We start from the raw sequence: 23,627 nt of genomic DNA, 5'->3' as shown, positions 1-23,627 counted from the left end.
AATCCTACTTTAGCACCACACCATAGGCCTGCATAGAAAGACATCATAGAAGCAGCTCCAATTAAGTCATCGGTGTCTGTTTCACTGTTATTGTCCTCCCTCTGAGGACCCACAGAAAAAATACCTCTCTGGTCTCAGGGTCAGGAAAAGTTGTGCTTCTCCTGAATAACTACTTTGTTTTTCTCATGTAAAATGTGGAATTTTGTTACCACTCACGTCTCCCTCTTTACTTTGGCTATTGGGAAGCTTGGAGCCAACCGTGTAAGCCTCTGCTGGTGTCCATCTCCTTGAGCTAATGTCACCCTGGAATTATCTCTTCTACTTGTTCTATATCCCCTCCAATCCCTTCTTTTTTTTTTTTTTTTTTTTTTTTTTTTTGCCATGCCACGTGGCTTGCAGGATCTTAGTTCCCTGACCAGGGATTGAACATGGCCCTGGCAGTGAAAGCGCTGAGTCCTAACCACTGGACCACCAAGGAGTTCCTTCCAATCCCTTCAACTTTTCATTTTATCCTTTTGTATGTTTTGTACTTTTATAATTCCTCTCAAAGCTTTTGTGGATTGGAGTATAAATACACTGATAAAGTTTGTGTCCAAACGCTGATGACTTGCACACGTGTGCCATCTAGTGGTGACAGTGATAACTGCCAGAATAGAAACCTCCCTGATTTTTCAGATTTGTTTTTTCTGGGAAGTGGTGGTGTGGGAGTGTGAAAGAGGAGGGAGACCAGAACCGCTCTCTGTGCTTTGTCAGGGAATTGAGACTGTGCGGGGGATTAAAGAGACTACAGGCAGGGCAAAGGAGCAGGTGATTCAATGGCTAGAATCTGACATGATTTATTGGAATCTAAAGAAGCCAAAAAATAGCGAAGATCCAGCAAATGAGGAAGGCAATGGCAGTGGAAGTGTTAAGTGAAAGGTGTTAGAAAAACTGAACAATGAAAATAGACCTGATGCAGCCAGAAGATCACTTGAAAGGTACTTAATGTGGGTTGACTGCAGATGTGACCAGCCATTTTTTAAGCATTCATGTTAACCATAGGAAGAAGCTTAGAGTCTAATTTCGTTTTACTCAGGAGAAAACTGGGACCCAGAGGCACGGAACACCTTGTCCAAGGTCATACAGCCTGTTACTCACAGGTCCAGGATGACCCTGAGACCAGTCCTCTTTTCCCAGTACCACACTGCTTTTAATCATATGTAACAGGTGTTCATTTGGGCTTTCATTTTGCACACAGGATTTTAAAATAAAAAATTGGACTGTCACCAGAAATTGCTGGATCCAGCAGGTTTCCAAGGAATTATTACTCACTTGTTTTGCAGCTGCCCCGTGGCACACCCACAGAGGGTCAGGGCGAAGGTGGTTATGAAACACTGGCTTCACCAACCTTCACTAGATGGCTCATGCCACTAGTCCACAATGATGGGGAGGGATTCTAGAAGCCAGTCGCGGTAGCTGAGAGAGCTCCAGCCTGGGGAAGAGAAGATAAGTCCATTCAGCCACAGTGTTAACCTAGCATCTTCTCTGCGCCAGGCTCCAGGCAGGATGCTGAGGTGGCAAAATCAGCAAGGCACTGACCATATCCAGGAGCCATACACATTCCATTTGTCTGTACCCCGATGTGTGTTCCTGGGCACGGCTTGAGCTGCAGCTAAGGGATAGCTTGGATCTGGAGGGCCCCTGAAGACTTAGCCCAGGGGTCCGTAGTCTGAGGCTGAGCTGTCTTGGAAACAGCCTAGAGTCAGGGGACCACTGGGAGGACGGGAGCTACTATCTAAGCAGAACTTGAGACATTCAGACAGTGTAGATATAGATGTTTCATCATCTCAGAGAGTTCTACTGGACAGCACTGGCCAATCCAGAAATCCTTTCCTGGATTTTCTGCATCTTACCAGTTCTTCCAGGCCCTTCAGATACTGACATAAGCAAGAGAGTGATATGAGTCACTGGTTTCTGGAAGGGGCAGAGCTCCATGGCTGTTCCAGATCTGATATCCTCAGAGGTACAAATGACCCATCTGAGACAGAGGGCACTTGGAGGTCAGCTCTTTAAACTTTTCAGACTTCTATGCCCATAAAAGATGCCAAAATAGGTGCTGGGGAGTAGAGGGAGTATTAGGGGTCTCAATTTTTAGGTCAGAAAGACCTAGGTTCCTATCCTCTCAGGTTTGAGACAAGAATTAGAATTACAGTAAGTCCCATACATACGAACGAGTTCCATTCTGAGAGGGCGTTCGTAAGTCCAATTTGTTTGTAAGTCCAACAAAGTTAGCCTAGGTACCCATCTAACACAATCGGCTATATAGTACTGTACTGTAATAGGTTTATAATATTTTTCACACAAATAATACATAAAAAACAAAGAAAAATAAAGAAAACATTTTTAATCTTACAGTACAGTATCTTGAAAAGTACAGTACAGTACCAGCTACATCACCGCTGCTTTTACGCTTGCTTCCGGACATCCTGGGCTTGAAATAAAGATATTGTACTACTGTACTCTATACAGTACTGTACAGTGAAGTACACAAAAGCATAACCACTTGTAGAGGATGCACGCATGTGACAACGTACGCCAGACACGTGACGTGACTAACTTATGTGATTGGACATGCGAATGCAGGTTCACATCTCTGAAAGTTTGTAACTTGAAGGTTCGTATGTAGTAGATTTATTGTAGTTCCAATTGTACTGAGTTCTGACTACACTACTAGCTGTATAGTCTGGGCAGGTCAACAACCTTTATCCACCACACCCTCAGATTTCCCCTCCGTAAATTGCAAATAGCCCTGCAGCTGGGCAGAATGAATATCCTCAAGGGCAGAAACAGTAAGCCTAGGGGAGAGTCCTGGTGGCCCAAACAAGAACCAGCTACCGCTGAGAAAAGCGGGAAGAACAGCGGAGCTCCCTGAGGGCGAAGGTCACTGCCAGATGCAAGTCCCAACATAAAATAGATCCTCCTACATGCGCAGCGCCATGATTCTTTGCACCCTTGTAAAGTGTCCGGTGAGCAGCAAGAGCGGGGGCTAATTTAGGGCCGTTACCATCTGTTTCTTTTGAAGTAGAGCCCCTCATTTCTCAGAAGATCTCACAAAAATTTTCTTAATAGAAATCTAAGCTTGGAGAACTCTCAGGACTACAGTGTATCCACTAGTTCCCTCCTCACCCGCGACCCCCAGGGCCCAGGAGAGAAGCCAGCCCCGGCAGGGCCCGGAGACCTTCAAGTTACTACACTTCCCAGAGGCCTCTGCGCAAAGAGAGGGGCCGGGCAGCGGCTCGCTTCCCCCGCCTCCACAGTGCGGGATGTTTTAATCACAGAGGTGTCGCCTTCCTGGCGCTCGCCAAGGTCCCCACGCACCCGGAACAGCCCCCATCTAATCAGCCGGGAAGAAATAAGCGCAGCAAGACACTCTAGGAAAGGTAGTTTCCAAAAATACTTCTGGGAAACGGAGGGAGGCAGCGAGGTTTGCCAGCCAATTAAGAGCCGGGCTCGGGGCTTGTCACGTGACTCGCGCGGTCAGCTGCTTTGGGGCCTTGGCTTGGCTGCGGGAGGGGGCGTCCAGAGCTGTGGGCAAAGCTACTGCCGCCGCCTGGTCTGGCCTCCTCAGCCCCTGAGCCGTCCCCGCTGGCCAATCACAGCGCTGACCGCATATGTGCATATATTGGAACTTAGCGCTGGAGGACCTTGCAGTGCTCATCTCCTGCCTTGGCCTGTGCAGCAGCCAAACTGAGGCACTGGAGTTGCTTCAAAGCTTTATTGGATAAAACCATTCATCACCTGTTGGGTTCGCCTCATCTTTGGGGACCTTTTCTACTGTGTGTTCTCATTCGGCCACTGTGTCTTCACCCATGACCTTGTCGCCTCCGAAATTTAAGTCCTGGGACCCGTCTATTTCTCGTTATCGGCCGCCTCTAGTTTCATTTCTTTCCCTACCCAGGCTAAATGCTCAGAATCCTGTCCTGCCTCATGTGCTTCTGTAACAACCCCAGACCGTCGATTAATACAATCGCCTGCTTTGGGTTCGCTAGGTGCTTCTGGAGGGGGAAAGATACAACACCAACTTAACAGATTGGTGCCACTGGGATCAAGATCTCAGCTGTCAGCTAAACTCTAAGCTCCGTGGGATTGGGACAGCACTGGGAGGCCAAAAAAATAGAGGCGGAGAGTTTGCTGCGGAGACCTCTGGTGGGAGTACAAGGCTTTGCAAGGGCTATTTTTGTCGCATCCCACCTCATGTTTGTCCTATTAGAGCCTGAGAATGAAATGTAGAGCAAAGCAAAATATTAGTGATGAGAGTATTCTAGAATGGCACGTTGGTGAGAAAGTATCAATAGAAGATCCTGTAGAGACTCAGACAAATGTTAAGTAACATGAAGAATGAAATGAGAAATAGCAAGAAAGCATGCAAAGATGCTAAATTGGTATCGTTAAAAGTTTTAAATAAACTCAGAGAGCAAGATAAAGTCCTTTAAAAAGCATTATGATGGAAAGGGATTGCGTGCTTCTGATGGCCAGCCTTCCAGAAAGATTAAAAGATTATACCCAAAAATTCCTTTGAGAAGTGGCAGGTGTAAGAGGATCCTGGAAATCAGTAAGTAACCTGGCTTCAAAAATATAATTTTGAAAAAGGAGGTTTTTCATGAGGGGAAAAGGAGATCCAAAACAGATATGTCTGGACATATCAGAGGCCCCTACTGTGTTGTATCTTAGGAGCAGAATCCCAAGTAGGCTGGGCTCCTGCTGTCACAAAGGCCATTAAGCAGGCTTTGGAGCCCCAGGGGGAGACCACACATGGCCTGAAACTTCTCAGGAAGTGTGTTGTCAAGCACTGGAGAGGAGATTTAGTTTGATTTTGTTCTCTTACAATGATTATGTGTTATTAATTTATATCTTTCTGTTCCTCTATAGCATAGGGTCCATTTGTTGTGTAAAAAATCCATGAAGTACCTTAAACCCTATCTAGTGTTTTCACATACCACATTGTATTTGATAAAGAAAAGCAGCAAACTTGTCTGTTAACAGTTAACTGGAAAGGTTATTGCTTTGAAAACAATCCAATTTATTACACATCTGTATATCAACCTTGCCACCCGATTCTAAATTTAAATACTTCTGTTAAGGACTTCCCTGGTGGTCCAGTGGGTAAGGCTCCACGCTCCCAGTGCAGGGGACCTGGGTTCGATCCGTGTGGTGGGGGAACTAGATCCCTTAGTTGCATGCCTCAACTAAGAGTCCACATGCCGCAACTAAGAAGTCCACGTGCCACAACTAAAGATCCTGCATGCCGCAACTGAGACCCGGTGCAGCCAAAATAATAAATAAAATTTTTTAAAAATAAGTAAATAAATACTTGCTGTTTACCAACAGGAAATTACAGCTACATTTACATATGTCTGTGGGGGAAATGCCTGCAGAGAATAACCACATCTTTATATGCAAAGCAAATATCCGAAACCAAAGAAAACAATTCTGGAATCCCAAGCTGGACATTAATATTTTAGGAGTAGAGCACAAGATCTTCAATAAACAAGAAAACCTACACGTTGTAGAAAAAGAAATCACATAGATATCAATTTTGCTTAAGGTAGAGCAATTCATCTCAGATTGTTCAGGACCAGTTTGGTTGGTTGGTTTCAATTCTTTGCACACCAATACTTTTGTAAGTAAGAGTTTATTTCTAGAAAAAATGAAATTATAATAATTATAAAATACAAAATAGTGACCCCATTTTTTAATGATTAGAGTCAACATACATAAAATCACTCTAAAGTTGCTATAAAGGAATTCCCTGGCGGTCCAGTGGTTAGGACTCCACGCTGTCACGGCCAAGGGCCTGGGTTCAATCCCTGGTCGGGGATCTAAGATCCCACGTCCCACAAGCCATGTGGTGCAGCCAAAAAAAAAAAAAGAGAGAAAGAAAGAAAAAAATTGCTCTAAAAGTTTTGAAACAGTCTCAATTCTATATTTAATTCATGGAAGACCAGATAATCAACCCCCCTTGTCCAAGGACTATATTTTATATAGCACTAAGATAAAGCATCTAAAAATGGAGATCTTTCAAAAGCATATCATTCTTTGGCTCAAACTTCCATATTTTTATAAGACTGACTTTTATTGTCAGTATATGAATATACCACAATTTATTTACCCATTGTCCTGTTGACAGACATTTGAATTGTTTCCCATTTTTTATTATTACAAACAATGTTGGAATGAATATTTTTGTAAATGCCTCCTCAGGCACAAGTGCAAGAACCTAGGGTATAAACTCATGTTATCCTATGTGATTCATATACCCATGAGTGAAATTGCTGGGTTGAACGACGTATGCATTTTCACTTTTAGATATTGCCTACTTGGTCTCCAAAGTGCTTGTACCAATTTACGTTTACTTCAGCAGTGTGGAAGAGTTCCCAAGTCTTCGTTTGATCACAAACATTTAAAATTGTCAGACTTTTTAATTATCCCAACCTGCTGGATATGAAATAGTACTTCATATGGTTTAGTTTGCATTTCCATAGTTAATAATGAGGTTGAGCATCTTTTCATACATTTATTAGCCATTCTGGCTTCTTTTTCTATGATTTACCTCTTTATCTTTTATTCTTTTCTCTTTTTTTTTTGCGGTACGCGGGCCTCTCATTGTTGTGGCCTCGCCCGTTGCGGAGCACAGGCTCCAGACGCGCAGGCTCCGCGGCCAGCGGCCATGGCTCACGTGCCCAGCCGCTCCACGGCATGTGGGATTCTCCCGGACCGGGGCACGAACCCGTGTCCCCTGCATCGGCAGGTGGACTCTCAACCACTGCGCCACCAGGGATGCCCTTTTATTCATTTTTTTATTGAGTGTTCTTAATTTTTGATTTATAAGTTATTTATATATTCTGGATTTGAATCTTTGGTCAATGATGTATGTTGCAAATATTTTTTCACAGTCTGCAGTTTGTCCTTTCGTATTTTTAGTGAGGTCGTTTGATACTCAGGCATTTTTTTATTTTAATGATGTTGACTATCAGCTTTTTTCTTTATGGGTTGTGCTTTTTGTAATTTATTAAATCTTTGCTCTAAACAAAGATCATAATACATGCTCTCCTATTTTCTTCTAAAAGTTTTCTCTTCTTCCTGGGTTCTTAAATTCCACTTGGATTTTTGTATTTGGTCCAAGAAAGTGTTTCAGTTTTATTCTTTCCTATATGAATAACCAATTACTCATCTTCATTTTTGGAAAACTCTGTCCCTTCTCCACTGATCTGCAAAGCCACTTTGTTAAAGATGTCAGATGTCCCTCTATGGCTGTGTTTCTGGGCTCTGTATTCTGTTCCAGTGGTGTAGATATCTACCGCTGATCCATTGTCACAATGTCTTAATTACCATACTTTATGGTAATTACTTATTATAAAATATTTATTATAAAATAAGTCTTGTTGTGTGCTAGAGTGAGTCCATAATCCTCTGCTTCTTTCTCATGTGTGTCTTACCTGTTTTTGTACATTGCCATTTACATTTTAGAATTGGCTTGTTGAGTTGCCAAAGGAACATGTCAGGATTTTTATTGTAATTGCAATAAAATCTATATGTTCCCTTGGGGAATCTTTATGATACTGTTTCTGTCCAGGTTCACAATATGTTTTTCTCTTTATTTAGGTCATCTTTAAGATTTTTCTGTCTTTTTAAAAATAATTCTTAATAAAGGTTTTAAACATCTTTTGTTAGATTTATCGAAAAGTACTTTACAATTTTTTAATGCTGTAAATAACATCTTTTTTTAAATTATATTTTCCAAATCTTTGTGTCTGAATTATAGGAAAACAATTGAATCACCTTGCTAAACTCTCATAGTTTTTCTAATAATCTGTTTGTAAATTATCTTGGCTTTTTCTATGTAGACAATCATGTAACCTGTGAATGATTTCATGAGAATGATGTGCAGTAGACTGAGTACCCACATCCTAGATGCCTGCATCACAGTCTCCTAAACCTGTGACTATATTATCTTACGTGACAAAATGGACTCTGTAGATGTGATGAAATTAAGGGTCTTGAGATGGGGAGATTTTTCTGGATTATCACAAAGTTCCTTTTAAGAGGCAGACAGAATTTGTCATAGACAGTGAAGGCTATGTGATGACAGAGGCAGGGAGAGATGATGTGATGATGGAAGCAAGGGTTGGGGTGATGTGCTTTGGTGATGGCAGAAGAGGCCACAAGCCAAGGAACACAAGCCATCTTTAGAAGCCAGAAAATACAAGAAAACAGATCCTTCCCAAGAGCCTCTAGAAGGAACAAGCCCAGCTGACACCTCAGTCCCATAAGACTAATTTCAGACCTCCAGAAGTGTAAGAGAATAAATTTGTGTCATTTTAAACCACTAAATTTGTGATAATTTGTTATAGCAGCAATAAGAAACTAACACAGGATGCATGGAAGATACACTTTTTGATACTTGTCTTGTCTGAACTTGTCTTAATTCTTCTCTCTAATTTTTGAGTTTGGCTCTAGAATTCTAGGCTGGAATCTTGTTCCCTCAGAACAAGATAGGGCTTTTTTCTCCCTTTATGATCTTTATATCATTTCTTTTTCTTGTCTTACTGTACTGGCCAGACTGTCCAAATGCAATGTTGAATAGAAAGATTTTATAGGACACCCTTGTTATCTTCCTGATTTTTTTTAAGATTATATCCTGATTTTTTAATTAAAATGTATTTGACATATAATATTGTATAAGTTTAAGATGTACAATGTGTTGATTTGATAAGTCACCTTCCTGATTTTAAAGGGAATGTGTCTAATACTTCACCATTTAAGTATTTTATATGTATAAATTATTGGTAGAAAATTTTCATCAAGTTAAAGAAATTTCTTTCTTCTCCTAGTTGGCTAAGATTATTTTTAGCATAAATGAGTGCTGAATTTAATCAAATGCCTTTCCTGTGCCTATCAAGATAATCATGTAGATTTTCTCCTTTAAGCTATTGTTGTGATGATTTATAGTAATACTTTTTTTTTAAGTTGGACAAACTTTGCATTAATGAGGTAAGAACAGCTTGCTTCTTTTGTATTCACCTTGCTAAATATTAATTCAAAATTTCACATCTATGTTTATGAGTCAACTGGGCTATAAATTCCTATCTTCGGCTGTCCTACTCGTGTTTTGGTTCAGGGTTTGATAGCCTCACAAATTGAGTTGGGGAGTGTTCCCTATCCTACTATTTTGGTTGATTCTTTTCATTTTAGAACTTAAGCATTTACTTACAACTACAGAAGATACAGATTTGATTCTCTTAAATTCCACGCACTCTTACCCACAAACATACTTTCAATGCCTTCATTCTTCCTATGTAGTTGTTTTGTAATTTTTGGTTCCATCAATATTCAGGATTATGTAAATATTATATACTCATGAGCCACATTGTATATTACATTTACATACCCTTTCCTATACAACTTTTGGTTTTCCTTGGAGTATATAAGTGGAATCTTGGTTGGTTGGTTTTGGCTTAGTTTTCTATGTGCCGATCAGTAATTCTTCCTGAAGCTGTTGCACAAAACTGTAAATCTCCTCTCCATTCATTTAAATATTAGGCAACGGTCAGTTGTATGTTTTTCATGGAGAAATCTCTCCTGGAGTTTTCTTGTTCCCTTGCTCCAAACTGGATTGTGCTGTGCCTGCTTCCTGCTGTTTTGGGGAAATTTCCCTCAACTAGCATCCTTTTTATTCCTTTTGCCTCTTTTCTGTCTTGGAATCCCCATGTCCTGGTTTCCATGATTTCCTCTTTCTTGATTTACGGGCTCATTTTTGGTGGAGCACAATTCTCTCATTTTGAGAAGGGATACACAGAAAATAAAAATTTTAAGGCCTTACTTGTTTGAGTTTATCTTAATTCTGTTCTCTCATTTGCTACTTTCATGGGCCTAGAATTCTAGATAGGAATCTTGTTCCTTCAGAATCTAGGTTTGTTGTCTTCTAATTTCAGTCTTACAGAGGACCAACTGTTTTGAGTCTCAGTTTTTTAATATGAGTTGTCTTTCCTCTCTTATTGCTTGTATGATATCTCTGATGTTCTGAAATTTTGTAAAGATGTACTTTGGTGTAGGGTTTTTTCCCCCTCATTGCATTGGACTCTAAGGCTCTATTAATCTAGAAACTCATATCCTCAATTCAGAGAAATTTTCTTATAGTGTTTGTGTGAGGGAGAGAGAGACAGAGAAAGAGAGAGAAAGGGAAACATTTGGCATATACTGGGTTGACCAAAAGTTCGTTCAGGGGCTTCCCTGGTGGCGCAGTGGTTGAGAGTCCGCCTGCCGGTGCAGGGGACATGGGTTCGTGCCCCAGTCTGGGAAGATCCCACAGGCTGCAGAGCGGCTGGGCCCGTGAGCCATGGCCGCTGAGCCTGCGCGTCCAGAGCCTGTGCTCTGCAATGGGAGAGACCAAAACAGTGAGAGGCCCACGTACTGCAAAAAAAAAAAAAAAAAGTTCGTTCAGGTTTCCTGTTAATCTTACAGAAAACCCGAATGAACTTTTTAGCCAACCCAATATATAAGAATACGAATAATATTAGTTATGAAGCATCATAGTAAAATAAACACCCATGAACCCACCACCCAACTTAGGAAGCAGGATATTATCAATACCTGGAACTTCTCTATGTGCTCTTTTTTTTTTTTTTTTAAATATTTATGGCTGCGTTGGGTCTTAGTTGTGGCATGCAGGATCTTCGTTGCGGCAAGTGGGATCTTCTGCTGTGGCACGCGGGCTCCTCGTTGTGGTGCACAGACTTCTCTCTAGTTGTGGCGAGTGGGCTCCAGAGCGTGTGGGCTCTGTAGTTGTGGCGTGTGGACTCTCTGGTTGTGGCCCGCGTGCTCAGGAGTTGTGGCGCACGGGCTTAGTTGACCTGCATCATGTGAGATCTTAGTTCCCTAACCAGGGCTCGAACCCGCATCCCCTGCATTGGAAGGCGATTCTTAACCACTGGATCACCAGGGAAGTCCCCCATGTGCTCTTTTCTGATCCCATGCCCTGCCTTCCAGGGCCACCCCTCATGCCCTAACACTCCACCAGCCACATAACCACTCTCATGACTTTTCTCCTAATTCACTTGCTTTTCTTTATTGTTTTACTATTCACGTATGTGTCGCTAAACTGTACCTTGCTGACTGTTGCTTGCTCCTGAACATCGTAGAAATGGCATCACACACAGAAACAGCACTCTTCTGTGGCTTGCATCTCCTTCCACATTGTTCCTAAGAGTCATCTATGCACATACCTATAGTTTAGTATCACTTCATTGCAGTGTAGCATTCCATTGTATGGAGATAGTACAATTTATTTAACTATTCTCCAAAGGAGAATTAAGTTATTTCCTTTTTTTTTCCCTATCATGTCTACTAGTCCGGTCATTTCCTTCCCTCATTTTCTCTTTTCTCTGAAACTTAACATCAGTCAATTGTTGAATCTTCTGGGCTAAGCCTTGAATTTTATTAGCTCTTCTGTCCCGTTTGCTCTTTCTTTGTAGTTTTTTTCTACTCTCAGAATTTCTCAAATTATGCTCTAAATCATCTATTGGCTTTTTTAAATTTCTGCTAAGATGTTTTGAATTTTTTAAAGCTCTTATTCTAAGTTCCTTTTCTTCTGTTACTCCTGTTTGTAGTTTTCGTAGATACAAATATCATGGAAGGGGAAATTTCCCCCTTTCCCCTCTTGAGTTCTTTTGGCTGCTCTAATAGTTAAATTGACACAAGACAGATTAACAGGAGAAAAAAAATTAATTTGTGATCACAGAGGTCTCATAGAAATAGGACCCTCTAAGTGACCAAAGCAGGCTGTTTATATATCACTTTTAGACAAAGAAATACATAATTATTTGTGAGGATTTCATAAATCAGCGGGGCTTGTGCTTAAGGTAACAGACTAAAGAATAAGTAATGAAGTTTGTTTATAGCTTTCTTAGCCTTGAGTTCCCTAATTCTGGTGATAAGGTTGCTTTCCTCCTGGTTTGGAAGAGTACTTTCATATGGGAGAATTATTTCCCACTTTTCAGGGAGTTAGAGTGGGGTTTTCTATATAAATCATTTTTTTACCAGCTGTTTCTCAAGTAACCTTAATTGAAAATAATCAATATGCCATGGAGACATATTTTGAGGCAGCCTGCCCTGGGTCCCAAAACAAACAAGGTTTAGAATTTTCTTGCAATTTTCTTTTGCTTTCTGCATTCCCTGTTTCCTCCTAGGGTGGTTGGTTGGGTGATTAATGTATTTAGGTCTCTATCTTTCATGTTAGAAACTCCCCTCTCATGTCAAGGGATGCTTAGCTGTTGTCTCTGACATGAGTAAAGGCACCACAATGCTGATTCTGAGTCCTGGGTGCATGGGTGGGGCTTGTCTGCACGTGGGCTTTACAGTAGGCTGATCAGTTGGGCACTCGGCTATTTCACCAGGGAAACACCAGATGCTAATAGGTCTTTTCTCTTGGCCTAGTCGATTTCCAAGAGAGGAATCTTCCATTCTTCCTCCCAGAGGATGTAAGTTGATCTACCATCATTCTGGCTGCTGGGCAGGGAAAGTGAGTGAGGTGTTCGCCACCCACCTCCAGGTAGGCTTTCACTGAATGCCCGTTTTTAGCCCTGTTCTCAACTGTGCCTCGTGTCTCCGAGTCCTGAACCTCTTAGTTTGACTTGCCCATCGTCTTCCACCGCAGGGGAGGGCAGTCGTCTGGTTGTGTGGGGCGGGAGTGGAGGTCTGGGGGTCTCCCTGTGCCTCAAACAGCTGCACAGCCAAGACTCACTTCCTATTTTCAGTCCTACCCCTCATCCCCATCTTCAGGGCTGTTCCAGTTGGAGTCCTGTGGCAAGGAGTCCACCTGATGCCTCTTACTGTGCACAACCTTCCTTCTCAGGTTTAGATTTCAGCCTTCTCTGCTCTCCTAAATCAGTTACCACTGACTTTTCAGCTTTTCTTGTCATCTGTCTTCTGTTCCTGCATCCTCTCTAACCCTCTTGGTCCTTGTGGATACATGCTTTTTCCCTGTTAATTTCTCTACTCTCATTCTGAGGCTTTGGGGACAAGGTGGAAAGAAATGCACGTGTTTTCAGTGTCACTGCCTCCACAATGCACAGGCGTTGGAATGTGGAAAATACCCGAGAGGAGGAGCAGAGGAAACTGCAGGAAGTCTGCAGCAGCCTCCGGTTCCCAGAGCCTTGCCATGGCTGGCCAGATGCCTGACACGGTATCCACTTCTGTGGTGAGCAGAGAGGAGTTCTCTGCGCGTGTGTTCAAAACGGTGACACTTGTGCGGAGAGCAGCAGAGGAGGGCGCTGCTGAAATGAGGAAAGAGAGTCAGGCTCGGCTGGAGCAAGCGCAAGTCTACCGGAAAAGCATTGATGGCCAAGATCCAGCTGTATCTCACCCACCCCATTCCCCCTGTTAGGAGAGTTAATCCCAGGGGAGGCACCGTTGCACACTCTTGAGGGACAGCCCAGGGTCGCAGAGGTCACCAGCAGCCCCTCAGACTCAAGGGGTCCATGTGGCTATGACTCCAGTCCCTGAGGGTAACTTCATGAAGTGGGGAAAACAGCAGATTTCTCATCCTCTGCCAGAGGGCCATCCCCAAAAGCCAGGACATGGGCAACAACAACACCGGCTACCTTGCTTCCAGCATGGGGTAGATAGCCACAGACAGGAGAGCTGTATCTCAAACATAATGCTAACTTGCCCTTGGCATCTAGCAAACCAAAGTCAGGTGGGGCAGGTTCTGAAAGGAGCCAGGGCTCCATGACCTGCGGTGGGGACTTTATTTTCCCCTCTAGGAGGGGAGCTGAGTAGTTCCACGTGCAGGTTCTGAGGGGCTGATCCCAGGACTTGGTGTGAGTGCTCACCCTTCCTTTCCGACCGTGAGCACCCTGCAGCCCTCCTGAGATGCTAACCCATGCCTGAGAGAGGCTGGAAAGTGGGAGAAGGAAGAAGTATGCTCTGGGGTATTTTCAATACCACCAAGCAAGTCTTCCAGCTCTTAGCAGATACTGACTGGGTGTCCGACAGTTGAACTCAATTCTGACTGTCTACCTAGAGTTAGCACCAGAGGCCACAGGTTAAGGGCTCAGTCCTGCGAGACTGCCCCAAATTCAGAAGTGATGCCAAAATTCGGCCTCTGTACACCAGTACTGAGTTCAATCTCGGAGACAGTTTTGAGTGAAGTAGAAAAGAATAGCTTTATTGCTTTGTCAGGCAAAGGGGGCCACAGTGGGCTAATATCCTCAAAACTGTGTGCTCTGACCTGGAGAGGGTAGTGAGGAGTTTTATCCTAATGGTTCAAAGAGGAGGGCGTGATCAGCTCACGGACGTTCTTCTCATTGGTTGGTGGTGAGGTAATTGGGAGTCAGCATCATCAACCTTCTGGCTCCAGCTGGTCTGGAGTCTACGTGCTTGTGGGCAGCATACTGTTAACTTCTTTCACCTGGTGGGGCTTTTAGTCTCTGCAAAACAGCTCAAAAATATTGTTATGTGTATCCCTTGAGGGGGAACCAGGACCCTGCCCCAAGGCTGCACTATGTTTTTTGACTGCTCCTCCCTTGTCTCCACATCCCTTCCCTTCCCTGATTAGGGACTGTTTGAACCTGTCCTTTAGAGCTCAGGGAAGGTAATGGAGGCCGAATGAAGCCTATTTCATACAAACAAAACTCGGGGGACACAGAAAGGCTTTTTTTTTCTTCTTCTTCTTCAATCTTCGTATCTTTATTTTATTTTATTTTTACTGGCAAGCCTTCAATGCAGTGATAAATTGGAAGTGTTGATACAGCGCATCCTTGTCCCTTTCCTGATTCCACAGAGAATGTGTTCAATAACTTACCAGTAAGCATAATGTATGCTGTAGTGTTTTTCACTTGTAGATATTCTTTATCAGGAAAAGGAAGGTCCCTTTTATTCTTAGTTGGCTATGAGTTTTTATCATGAATGGGTATTGTCTTTTGTCAAATTCTGCTTTTGTGCCCAGGAGCCCCACAGGGTCCCTTTCGGTTTCAGGTGTAAGTCCAGGTTGTCACCTCTGCTTCTGACCGACCGGCTATAGATTGGTTAGAACTGCTCACAAAGCTCAGGGAAACATTTACTTACATTTACCAGTTTATTAAAAAGGATATCACAAAGGATACAGACGAGCAGCCCACGGAAGAGGTCCACGGAGGTGAAGTCAAGAAGCATCCTGAGCTCAGGAGCTTCTGTTTGTGGGTCTAGGGTGCTCTGCCCTCCCAGCAAGTGGGTGTGTTCACCAACCCAGAAGCTCATCAAATCTCCTTGTGCAAGAGTTTTTATGGAACTTGATCTGCAGCCCCCAACCCCTTCCCTTAGATCAGGGGTGGGACTGAAAGTTCCAATCTTGTGAATCACTCAGTCTTTCTAGTGACCAGCCCCTTCCTGAGGCTATGCAGGGCCCCCTCCCCCAGGTCATCTCATTAGCATAAACTCAGATGTCATAGAGAGGGCTTGTTGTGAATAACAAAAGATACTCCTATCCCTTAGGAAAGTACAGGGATTTTAGGAGCTCGGCTCCCGGTACCAGGGATGGAAACCAAGTATATTTCTCATTATACCACACATGCCAACACCATATCCTCAGTGACAGCTGCTTCTGCTAAGGGGTGGCATGACTCCCATCAGTGAGGAAATCATCCTCTACACGGCAACCTTTCCCTCGCAGAGATGGGGAAGGGAGGGGAGGGGAAAGGCCCCGAAGCAGATACTATTGGTGCTGTGCCCAGAGCCCCCAGGACTCCTGGACTGTTTTTATGCACACTAGGTCTCCTTGTGATGTTGCTCCCAGAAGCCTGCACCTGATCTCTTGGTAGAGAACCTAGGAATGTGTGCCCCACCCACCCCCCGCCAGGGCTGACGCCGAATCTGGCCTGTGTACCCCAACACCAAATTAAATCTCAGAGACAGAGATTTGGGTGAACTAGAAAAGAATAGCTTTATTGCTTTGCCAGGCAGAGGGGCTCACAGTGGGCTAATGCCCTCAAAGCTGTGTGTCCCAACCCGGGGGTTGGGGTGGGGGGAGGGTTGTGAGGAGTTTTAGTCAAGGGGAGGGGTTGCTGATAAGGATCCGGGTGCATGCAGGACCTGCATTCCTTCAGTCTAGAGATCTTCTGGCATGAGGTGGTCTCGTGATCTGTGGTTCTCGAGGTTATTGAACTGTGACCTTCTCTCTGGAACATCTTCCGTTTGGTGGGGGGTTTAGTTCTGCAGAAGAGCTCAAAGATATTATGTATATCCCTTGAGGAGGAAGCAGAACCCTACCCCAAGGCTGCAGTATTGTTTCTTGACTGCTCCTCCCTAATCTCCACATCCCCTCCTTTCCCTGATTAGCAACTGTTTGAACCTGCCCTTTGGAACTCAGAGAAGGGGACACAGAAAGGCTTTTGTGCCCAGAAGCCCCACAGGGTCTTGCCCGGTTTCAGGATTAGCCCTTAACAAATGACTGAAAACATGGGGGTATAGCCCTCCAGCTTTCTTGCTCCTTTGTTATTTACTTATTTATTTATTTATTTATTTATTTGGCTGCCCCGGGATCTTAGTTGCCACTTGCAGGATCTTTATTTGCGGCGTATATGCGGGATCTAGTTCCCTGACCTAGGGATTGAACCCGGGCCCCCTGCATTGGGAGCGCAGTCTTAACCACTGGACCACCAGGGAAGTCTCTGTGGGGTTAATTTTAAAATGTCTCCAGAGTTCCCATGAGAGATTGCTCCAGGCCTGCCCCGCCTTGGGACTCTGCTTGCTCTCTATGTTTCCTTAGCCTCCTTTCTTCCCAGGTCTCACTTCCCCACTCACCGCCCAACCAGTTTTTTTTCTGGGAACACTTCTTTTTTTTAAATTTTATTTTATTTTATTTATATTTGTTTTTGGCTGCATTGGGTCTTTGTTGCTGTGCGCAGGGGCTACTCTTCATTGCAGTGCGTAGGCTTCTCACTGCGGTGGCTTCTCATGTTGCGGAGCACAGGCTCTAGGGCATGCAGACTTCAGTAGTTGTGGCGCATGGGCTTAATTGCTCCGCGGCATGTGGGATCTTCCCGGACCAGGGATTGAACCCGTGTCCCGTGCACTGGAAGGCAGATTCTTAACCACTGCACCACCAGGGAAGCCCTCTGGGAACACTTCTTAAATAAATAATTTTTACATGAATCCTCTTCTTCAAGTCTCTGCTTCTGGAAACTCAATCTAAGACAGCCTCATCTTTCAGAGTCCTTGCTGGTTCTTGGCCACTGCAAAGTGGGACAGAGTGGGCAGCCCTTTGTTTATAAAGCACTGTGAGCATGCTGCAGATGTGAAAGGTAGACCCTGAGATGAGGAAAGGGTGGAGACTTAAATTGTTTCAAATCAAAGGGAGAGAATTGGGCTTCTGAAGGAAACCTGGAGGGGTAAGAAGAGGCAAAAGCTGGGAGTTTGAGGTGGAGAAGGGGATGAGCCACAGGGCAGTATAAAATGTCTCTGTTGCACCAGACCTTCAGTAAGGACTGCTACTCATACAGACACTGTGTGGGCGTGATGTTTGGGGTAAGGCTGCTTGGGATGCGATGCTGCAGTGCGCACCAGAAGGGCAGGATGAGAAGGCAAGACGGTCCTGAAACTGAACTCATTCAGTGGAAGCAGGGATTCTGAGCCAGAGAAAATATAATCCACCACACGTGCACTGCACACACACACACACACACACACACATATGCACCAGTCTACCAAGAGGGGAAAGGGATAAGATTCCTCCTCTGAGATCTGAGTTATGCATGAAAAGGACAAACTTGAAATAGCTGAAGGATAAGTTCTAAAGTCATTGCAAGAATATCCAAAGGCAGCTACAGCATTGCAACAGCAGTTCCCAGTGAAAATCGATAAGGTGACTCCCACAGCAAACAGGAGTTCATGGAAGGTGGGGGAGGCAGTGTCATCCAAACCCACCACAAGGGTCTTACAACATGGCACCACCACCCCACGTGACCTGAGCTCTTTCCCTGCAAGCCCAGCCCATGACAGAGTCAGGCAGCCCTCCTCCCTCTGCCCTGCTCACCTAGGGTCTCAGCAGCCAGTGCCCAGAGCCCTGCCCCTTCCCTGCCTCCCTCTTCTCCACCCTGCTGCCAGCTTCCTCTCCCTGTGTGCCAGGGTCTCAGCGGCGGGTGTTCCAGGGTGAATGAGGTCTAATGTGGTCGGGAGCTGGGAGCCCGCCTCTCAATCCACTCCCATCTCTGACTCTTTCCCCTTTTAAGTCTTTATTCCACAAACATTTATTCACCACATGCAACTCACCAGGAACTGCTGTCTTTGTTCTGTCTCCATCCCTGTTCCTGTTTCTTTTTTACTCTCTCTCCCTGACTCCATTCCTGACTCTTTTTTTCCTCCTTTCCTCTCTTTCTCTCTCCACCTTTCTCCCCTTCCCTCTCTCTCTATCCCTTCTCCCAGTCCTGGCCCCTTTGAATTAAATTGTCCTGAATCTCTGAAGACAGATGACACAGCAAATTTGACAGTGCCCACAGTAACTGACAAGTCACAAAGCAGTTTGTGGTAACAAGTCCTTATTTTTGTTGTTGTTGTTATTAGGAATAACCGTGTAACAAATGTGATTTTAGATCTTTATCTATGTCTCTGATTAATTCCTTCAAGAGCGCTCCCTAGGAAGAGTATTTTTAGGTCAAAGGGTACAGGCATTTTTAAGGCTTGTGATATAATTGGAAAATTGCTTTTTCAGGAATATTGCACATGTAACTGGACTTCTTTAAGTTCATACCAACTTCAGATTTAAGATGGGGTCACACATGTTTCTCCAGGGTCCTTGAAGACACTCATGTTCTGGAATATCTCTGTGGATTGGTTGGTTTGCAGAGGACATGCCCAATCCCCTTTCTGCACACTTAAATATTCATTTGTTGATTTATTCAGCACACACTTATATCAAGCATGTGCCATGTGCTAGTAATGACCCTGGACTAGACTTTGGTGATTTTTTTTGGCTACACAGCATGGCATGTGGGATCTTAGTTCCCCGAGAAGGGATCAAACCCATGCCTCCTGCAGTGGAAGCTCAAAGTCTTAACCACTGGACCGCCAGGGAAGTCCCCTAGACTTTGGTGATTGAGAGTTTTGCCAGAATCATGGGTGACTCCTTCCTTCAGACTAGGCACAATTCTGGCGTTTGGTATTTTTTAAATCAACAATGAGAATTTTCTTACAATGCGAGACAGAGCGTGATCAAAGATCATTTGACCAACCATTATTTTCCTACCCAGACAGTCATAAACAACATTCAGTTCTCACCCACACTGCCTTCAGACTTCATTGGTCAAGGCTTCTCCTTTTTTCAAACATCAAAACAGCTTTGGATGTCCTATAATTTTTTTTTTTTTTTTGCGGTACGCGGGCCTCTCACTGTAGTGGCCTCTCCCATTGCGGAGCACAGGCTCCGAACGCACAGACTCAGCGGCCATGGCTTACAGGCCTAGCCGCTCTGCGGCATGTGGGATCCTCCTGGACCAGGGCACGAACTCGCGTCCCCTGCATCGGGAGGCGGACTCTCAACCACTGCGCCACCAGGGAAGCCCTGTCCTATAATTTTTAATCAATGCTTGCTATAGACCGAATGTTTGTGTCCCTCCCCAAATTCATGTGTTGAAACCTAATCCCCAATATGACGGTATGAGGAGGTGGGGCCTTTGGGAGGTGATTAAGTCATGAAGGTGGAGCCTTTACCAATGTGATTAGTGCCCTTATAAAAGAGACCCCAGGGAATTCTCTGGTGGTTCAGTGGTTAGGACTCCACACTTTAACTGCTGAGGGCCTGGGTTCAATTCCTGGTTTGGGAACTAAGATCCCACAAACCACGTGTCGTGGCCAAAATTTAAAATGATAACATAAATAAATAATAAAGGAGACCCCAGAGAGTTTCCTCACCCCCTTCCTCCATGTGAGGACACAATTAAAAGAAGGTTATCTATGAACCAGGAAACAGACCCTCACCGAACACCAAATCTACCAAGTACCTTGATCTTGGACTTCCCAGTCTCCAGAACTGTGAGAAATAAATATATGTTGTTTGCAAACCACCTCCTCTATGGTAATTTGTTATGGCAGCCCAAACAAACTGAGACACTGCTTCAAAGAAGGGAGGTGTTTTTCCCCCTTTATTTCCTCCCCTAGGGTAGAATTCATGGGTCATGATCCCCATCCATATTCTTTTCCCTTTTCTGAGGTAGGTTCAATGGCTGGCCTCTCTCTGTTATCCAACGGGTACATGAAAATATCAAGCATTATATACTCAACTTGTTGCAACCTGTGCTCACATGCTCACAGATTCATAGATTTTGGTGTAACTTGCTCACTAATCACAAATTTTAGCTATTCAGTGAGTGTCAATGGATGTTTTTAGGTTTCCAAAGAGGAATTCAACTACAGATCTCCCAGAACGTTTAGATGCACTTAGAAGCTTAACAGTGCATGTTAATCAGATAATCACAATACAGTATGATAAAAGCTTTTCTGAAGTTGTACTATATGGGAGGTAGGATTTGAGGGGGGACCCAGAGGATAAGTCCAAAACACAACAAGCAAGGGCGAAAGACCTTATTAACTGTGTATCAGTCAGCCACTGCTGCATAACAAACACTGAAATTATCTCAGTGTCAAGCAACAATACATATTGTATTAGTAAATTTCTCACTCAGGTGACTGGAGGTTTGCTGGGCATTGACCTTGATCTTGTCTGGGCTTACATGAGCATGGCTCTAAGCCATGGATTTGGTTCAGGTCTATTCCGTGCATTCTGGACCTCATGTGTACTAATATCCCATTGGCCAAAGTAGGTCATATGGCAAAGCTGACAATCGAGGTGCAAGGAAATACATTCTTCCCATGGAGGTGTAGTGAGAAGCAATGAATATCTGCTGAATAATCATCTAATCTACCACAAGCAGGATCTTATAGAACCAAGGGATGTTGTTCTAGGGAAAAGTAATAGGAACGACTAGAGAGGAACCACATCAGGAAAGACAGGGGGACACAAAGATGTGTGAGACATTTTGGGAATTGTGGGTGTTTTGAAGGACAGAAGCCCAGGGCACTTGTGAGAGATGTTGAGTATGTGTAGGAAGCTAAGTCAAAAGAGGGAGACAGGACCCAGTATTTCAGGGTTGGAGGAAACCTAAAAGATCTGGATAGACTGGGGCAAGATAAGATGCCTGCCCTCCCTTTTGGATTTTCAGGGGCTCCTGCTCTGTCTTTTGAAGTCTCTACTTCCTGGATGGGGGGATCCTTCCATTAATCCTCTGTGCTCTCTAGGCAACCAATATTACCTTCTCTTCACCATCCAAGTGAAGAACTGCATTAATTCTCCTTTTCCTCATCACCTCCCGTGCCCAGCATAGCATCTAGTAAATGTTTATTATATATACCCCAGAATATGTGAACAACTGGGAATTCTTTTTTCAAAATTACTTTTTTCTATTAAGGCATACTTATTGAAAGAATGGCACAAATTGTGACTAGGAAAGATGCATAGCCTGTTGGCAGAAATATCCACCCTCACACTTCAATCAATAGCCTTTCAGATTACATGCAATGTAATTACATAACTAGAATCATATATTGTTATCTTTAACCAGCTTTTTTATATCAACTCAAAACATAAACCTATCACATCCTTTTTAATGGCTGCATTGTCTTTTATTATATGGCTATAACATCATTTATTCAGCCTCTTAATTTTCACTGCTAAAAATGATATTCTGAAAAATATACTTTTAAATATATATCTACGGGCTTCCCTGGTGGCGCAGTGGTTGGGAGTCCACCTGCCAATGCAGGGGACGCGGGTTCGTGTCCCGGTCCGGGAGGATCCCACATGCCGCGGAGCGGCTGGGCCCGTGAGCCATGGCCGCTGAGCCTGCGCGTCCGGAGCCTGTGCTCCGCAGCGGGAGGGGCCACAACAGTGAGAGGCCCACGTGCTGCAAAAAAAAAAAATATATATATATATATATATATATATATATATATATATACCTACTGGACTAGTTATTTGTCTAAGCATAAATTGCTAGAAGTAGAATAGTTTGTTGAAATGCATACTCACTTAAGCTTTTCATACATATTGCCAAGTTGCCTGCCAGAATGGCTGTATCAACATGCATTCCTATCACTGATGTCTGAAAGTATCTTTCCTTCGCATACTTGACATCACTGGGTATTACACACATAGCTAATGTAAACAGTTTTATTTCATTGTTATTATAATGGAATGATGGCATTTTTATGTCTTTGTGAAAAAAACATATTTTTTGAACTGGAATTCTCCCAGCAGAGTCATCAACAAATGTGAGAGTAGAACACAGATATTTTAAGAAAGAGGACTTATTAAAGATAGAAATGGAAATCAATAAATGAGAAAGCAAAAAAAATAGAATTGATAAACCTAAGAGCTGGCTCTTTTAAAAAGGAGGGGGTAAAACAGAAGAAGAAAAATTTAGAACTATCAAGCATGAGCAAAAAAATAGGGGATAAAACACAAAAAAACCCCACAATGCCAAATGTTAAAATTTATGTTATATGTCTAAAAATTTATCTGAAATGGCTTTCTTGAAAATATAAGTTCCTAAAATTGATTCTAAAGAACCAAAACCCCTTGATAAAATGGAAAAGGTTGTAAATAATCTAAGCCCACAAGCAACAGCACCCAGATGGTTTTATGAATGAGTTCTAGGAAATCTTATTTTAAAATACCATTTCTATGTCATTTTAACTAGATATTTAAACTAGCACAGGAAAAGATGTAATTTATAATACAAAAATGCAGTGTGTTTTATAATACAAAAGTCTAAATAGGCATTTATAGACATGAAAGTCTTAAATAAAATATTAGTAAGTTATACCCAGCAGCAGTATATTAAAAGAATTGTGCATCAGGATCACATAGTGTTTATTCCAGGAAGAATGATTGGTTCAACATTAAATAATGTATGTTGAATCAAGCATTCTGTAATACATTAGATGGTGAAAGGAAAAAAGCCTATGGTCATCTCAATATATGCCAAAAATGCATTAATTAAGATGTGACATCTATTTCAGATAATGACAATAATGGCAACAATGGCGGTAAATATCTTAGTAAGCAAAGAACGGGAGGGCCAAGGATACACATTTTTTTTTTAAATCAGAAGCCACAGCAGCAAACTTAATGGTAAAACATCAAACATTGTTTCCATTAAATGAGGTGCTAACTATTATTGCTGCTAATCAAAATGTTTCTGAAGTCTCAGAACAATGTCATTAGTTAAGAAAAAGAAATAAACGAGATCGATATTAAAATAAATAGCAAATTATCCTTACGTCCAGACTATACTCTTTTCATTTTAGGAAATCCATGAAATCCAACTGAAAATATTACTGAAACTAATAAGAGAAGTCAATAAAGTGGTTCAATATAAGAAATACAGTGAGAGGCCCGCGTACCGCAAAAAAAAGATATTCTCAAGACTACATTTCCCATTCTCCCTTGCAGCTAGATGTGTTCATGTGACTAAGTTTTGACCAATGAGCGTGGGGTTTTTTTTTGCTACATCCAGAAATCTTCCTCAAGAGACTGCTTACATGCATCCTTTCCCCTTCTC

General features: G+C 43.1%; 1 long non-coding RNA gene across 1 annotated transcript in view; it reads left to right on the top strand.

Moving 5' to 3' along the window:
• The first annotated feature begins 3,226 nt into the window (after positions 1-3,226).
• Positions 3,227-23,627, top strand: part of LOC149747499 (uncharacterized) — a 58,292-nt gene continuing 37,891 nt past the window's right edge. Inside the window, exon 1 of the long non-coding RNA XR_016387926.1 lies at positions 3,227-3,419. This is a non-coding gene — a long non-coding RNA (uncharacterized LOC149747499). The remainder of the gene's footprint in view (positions 3,420-23,627) is intronic.

Source organism: Delphinapterus leucas, chromosome 15, assembly GCF_059928025.1.
Source record: "Delphinapterus leucas isolate spDelLeu-1000000601 "Yukka" chromosome 15, BTC_Dleu_Yukka2, whole genome shotgun sequence".
Taxonomy (NCBI): domain Eukaryota; kingdom Metazoa; phylum Chordata; class Mammalia; order Artiodactyla; family Monodontidae; genus Delphinapterus; species Delphinapterus leucas.
The sequence above is the reverse complement of the archived record's forward strand: the minus strand, read 5'-3'. Positions and strand labels throughout refer to the sequence as shown.